We start from the raw sequence: 4,964 nt of genomic DNA, 5'->3' as shown, positions 1-4,964 counted from the left end.
CCTGCCACCCTCAGGGCCGCTCTGCTGCCTGGCCAGGCCCATGGAGCCAGGACCCGGCACGGTGCACAGGGACTGCATGCCACACCCAGACAGGTTCTGCTGGCCCTAGGGCTGCTCCTGCCACTTGGCAGGAGCAGCCCCAGGGCTGGCAGGACACAACCCCGCACTGTGCTGTGTCCTGCTGCCATGGGCCTGGCCTGGCCAGGTGGCAGAGGGGCCCCGAGGGTGGCAGGACCCAGCTGGGCAGGGATCAGGGTGCGAGGCGGGGGCGGGGGGAGAAGCTGGGCATGGTAGGGATCGGGGGGCTGGGGGAGCGGGTGGGGTCAGCGGAGGTTCTCCCCATGGTCCCCTTCCTCCAGCCCCCTCGACCCCATATTCCCCAGCACTAGAGCCCTGGTGCTGAACATGTGTCCTGGCGGGCCACATGTTTCAGCACCAGGGCGAGAGGCCAACCACAGAAATGCTCTGGCAGCCAGAGCGTCTCCCTGGAGGACCCAGCCTCAGGGCATAGTCTGGGACTGTGCCCTGCCCCACTTTTTTTTGCTTTGGTTTTTTTAGACCCCTGGATATCAAGGGGTCTAATTTTTTTTAATCTAGCATCCTGATTTTGTTGACCTCTTTGCTTTCCCCATCTCAGGATCTGAAATTCTATAATATCATGACACTTCCTCCCATGTTACCCATTGTAAAGAAATCCGCCCCCCTCTCTCAGTCTCCCTGGAAGGGGACATTCCAGCCCCTCCCTCTCAATTGTCACTCTGCCTGGTTTTGGTCAACCTGGTCATCTAGACCAGTAGTTTCCAAAGTGGGGTGCATGCACCCCAGGGGGTGTGCAAGACGATCCACTGGGGTGCGGGAAGAAAATATTAGAACTTCTATTTCTAGTTCTATAAATATACATATATTGGGGGTGTGTGCTCAAAAATTTTTTACTGATAGGGGTGCGCAATCAAAGAAGTTTGGAGACCAATGATCTAGACAACCGGGCTGTAAATATTCCTGAGGTGAGGGGAGGTGCCTCTTCCTCTCTTTCTGTGGCAGTCGTTTTGGGCGACATACAAGCATGGGTCTCTAGAGTCTCTCTTGGGACAGATTAGTGAGTGTGCCTGAAAATTGGCTATTAGCTTAGAACTAAGTAATTTAGTCGTGTATTAAAAGGGCCACCAAGCCCATATTTGATAGACTAAATGTATTAGCACATGCCTGGCTGTGAATGCCTGAAAGGAGAGGGGTCAGAGATACCTTTCACTCCCAGCAGAGCTTGGCTGTTTATTAACTGACTTAGTTCTACTTGAGATTATCCTGGGGAGCTTCAGATTATAAGAAGCACCCAGAGATATTACCGGGGGCCAAAGCACCCCCAAGGCTTGCACGGTCTGCGTACCGGGGGCTGCACAGAGCCCTAACAGAGACCAGTGCCCAGGTAGTGGCAGTGTTACCCCAGACTTGCAGTTTTGCTCCAGGAAGAGAGATGGCCAAACATAGGTGCCCCTGGGGAGATCCCCAAAGCATGTTTTTGGGCCCGGCCCAGTGTGGTGTGTGGCTCAGTGTAGCAGTGCCCCCTACTGTGCACGCCACACCCATCATCTTCACATCCTCCACCAATTCTTCCTTGCTGGTCAGCATTACACCCAACAAACAAGATCTGGTGTCCTAATAAGGGATCTACCTTATCAGAAGTTTAGACTATTGAAAAAGAATCACTGAAGTTTCTTCCATTAAAGCCCTCCAAAGCTGAGCACGTGAGCAAACTGAGTAAGAATGTTTTTCATGCGAATAACAAAAGGAATGATAACAATTGACTATCACTCCCACCCCACAAGCAGTGGGTTTCTATCAGTTATTTCTGGAGATGGGGTGCTGTAGTGAATATAGCCCATTGCTTCCTCCTCAATGAATGGGAGTATCTGCAGATGCAATGATATCTCCTTTCCTTTTGGTGAAGCAGAGGCCCACTGCAGAGACTGGCAGGCAGGGCTGTAGAGATTTCAATTTTGAGGTGCCCAGCTATTAGAAACAGCTTTTCTCTTACTGCATGACCAAGATAATGGCAGTCAGCTGGGGCCCTTCTCAGCACCTGACTGAGTACACTAACTGGTGCGTTAAAAGTATCAATAAAGGCAATGCAATTACACAGCATGATCAATAAGAACAAAGTCCAAATCAGGTTCTTACATTGTGGTCAGTGGAGAATGGGTTGGTTACAAGATTATCTTATTCATACTGATAAATCAAAGTAAAACAGCTTCAAAACACAATAATTTTCCATATGCTTTTGTAATTGCCTCAGTGATAGTGTTTCTTTTATCTCTGCACAACATATCCTCTGCCTTCCCCTTGCTTAGTTAACATAGAACTCTGCTGCTTTCTGCTGTAATAATATTCATAGAATCTTAGAAAATTAGGGATCTCAGGAGGTCAGAGAGTCCAACCCCCTGCTCAAGGCAGGACCATTCTCAACTTGATCATCCCAACCAAGGCTTTGTCTAGCCAGGTCTTAAACTCCAAGGAGGGACAGTCTACAACCTCTCTGGGTAGCCTGTTCCATAGTTTTACTTGTGAGAAAGTATTTCCTAATATCTAATCTAAACTTCCCATATGGCAACTTCAGACCATTTCTCCTTCTTCTGTCATAAGTCACCACTGAGAACAGTCTAGCTACATCCTTTTTGGAACCATACTTCAGGTATTTGAAGGCTGTTATTAAATCCCACCTTAGTCTTCTCTTCTCTAGACTAAAAAAACCCATTTCCTTCAAACTGTCCTCAGAAGTCATGTGTCCCAGCCCCATAACCATTTTTGTTGCCTTCTGCCAGACTCTTTCCAATTTGTCCACATCCTTTCTGTAGTGGGGGAGGAAATGGTGCAGAACTGGACACAGTACTCCAGATGTGGCCTCACCAATGCCAAATTGAGGGGTATAATCACTTCCATTGATCTGCTGGCAACACTTCTACTAATGCAGCCCAGTACACTGTTAGGCTTCTTGGCATTAAGGGCACACTGTTGGATCATATTAAGCTTACTGTCCACTGTAACCCTCAAATCGTTTTCTGCAGAGCTGCTGCTAAGCCAGTCGGTCCCCAGCCTGTACCAGTGCATGGGATTGTTCCACCCTAAGTGCAGGACTTATTGTCTTTATTGAACCTCACGAGATTTCTTTTGGTCCAATCCTCCAGTTTGTCTAGGTCTCTCTGAATCCTTGCCCTACCCTCCAGCATATCTACTACTCCCCCAAGCTTGGTGTCATCTGAAGACTTGCTGAGTGCACACTCTGTCCTATCTTCCAGGTGGCTGATGTTGAACAAAACTGGCCCCAGGACTGACCCCTGGGGCACTCCACTTGATATTGGCTACCAACTAGACATTGAACGATTGGCTACTACCCTCTGAGCTTCATACAGAAACAGCCAGCCAGTTTTCTATCCACTTTACAGTCTATTCATCCAACCAGGACTTTCTTAGCTTGCTGGTGAGAATGTTGTGGGAGACCATATCAAAAACCTTGCTTAAGTCAGGTATATCACAGCCACTAGACTCCCCACATCCACAGAGCCAGTCATCTCATCATAGAAGGAAATCAAGTTGGTCAGGCATGACTTGCCCTTGGTGAATCCATTGTGATTGTTCCTAGTCACCTTTTCCTCCAACTGCTTAGAAATGGATTCCTTGAGGATCATGATTTTTCCAGGAACTGAAGTGAGGCTAACTAGTCTGTAGTACCCTGGATCCTCCTCCTTTCCTTTCTAAAAGATGGGTGCTATATTTGCCTCTTTCCAGTCATCTGGAATCTCTCGCAATTCCCATGAGTTTTCGAAGACGATGGCCACCGGCTCTGCCATCACATCAGCCAACTCCCTCAGCACCCTCAGCCCCATGGACTTGTACACGTCCATCTTTTCTAACTTACTCTTTTGCCACTTTTGGCTGCTCATCTCCCCCTAAACTGTGCTGCCAGGTGCAGTAATCTGGGAGCTGACCTTACCTGTAAAGACTGAGGTGAAAAAGGCATAGAGTATTTCACCCGTTTCTGCATCCTCTGTCACTAGGTTGTCTCCTCAAGTTAGTAAAGGACTCACACTTTTCCTGATCTTCCTCTTGTTCCTGACATACTTGTAGAAACCCATCTTGTTAGTCTTCATGTCCCTTGCTAGCTGCAACTCCAGTTGTGCTTTAGTCTTCCTGGGCATGTCCAGATGAGTGTAAACGTACAGGTATCCACCATGCTGCTAATTTTCTGTATGGCAAGGGGTTGTTTTACACCAGGAGATCCCAGTGTCAAAAAAGTTTGCACCGTAAGAAAGCAGCATGGTGCATGTGGCAGCAGCATGCACCACCCAAAACTGGAGCCTTGCCAGCCAGAGCCATCCTCCAGCTACCAGCTAGGTTCCACACACCTGGATCACCACTGCTGGAGCCCCAGGAGGCCCCCAGGGCTTTGGGTAAGGCTTCTGGAGCCAGCCAAAATGCTGCCCCAATCTCCCCTACCCCACCCAGTGCAACTTGCTGTGCGCCAAAATGCGTGTGCAGGGGCATTCCCTGGGGACAGCTAGCCACTGCTGGTTGTCCCCAGGGAATGCACACTCCTGCTCCTCTGGACATGCTGATTTCATACCCTTGTGTCCAAGCAATACTTGTATACTCCTCCATAGTTGGTTGTCCAAGTTCCCACTTACAAGCTTCCTTTTTGTGTGTTAGCTTACTGAAGAGTTCTCTGCTAAACCAAGCTGATCTTCTGCCATAATTGCTAGTATTCCTGCACATCAGGATGGTTTGCTCCCATACCCTCAGTAAGGTTTCTTTAAAGTACAGCCAGCTCTCCTGGACTCCTCTCCCCATCAGACTGGCTTCATAGGGGATCCTGCCCATGAGTTCCCTAAGTGAGTCTGCTTTTCTGAAGTCCTTACGCTGTTGCTCTCCTTTCATTTCCTCAAGATCCTGAACTCAATTATCTCATGGTTGCT

This window comes from Gavialis gangeticus, unplaced genomic scaffold (assembly GCF_001723915.1).
Source record: "Gavialis gangeticus isolate Ggan-Ray unplaced genomic scaffold, GavGan_comp1, whole genome shotgun sequence".
In the NCBI taxonomy this organism is placed as follows: Eukaryota; Metazoa; Chordata; order Crocodylia; family Gavialidae; genus Gavialis; species Gavialis gangeticus.
Note: the sequence above shows the minus strand (reverse complement) of the source record.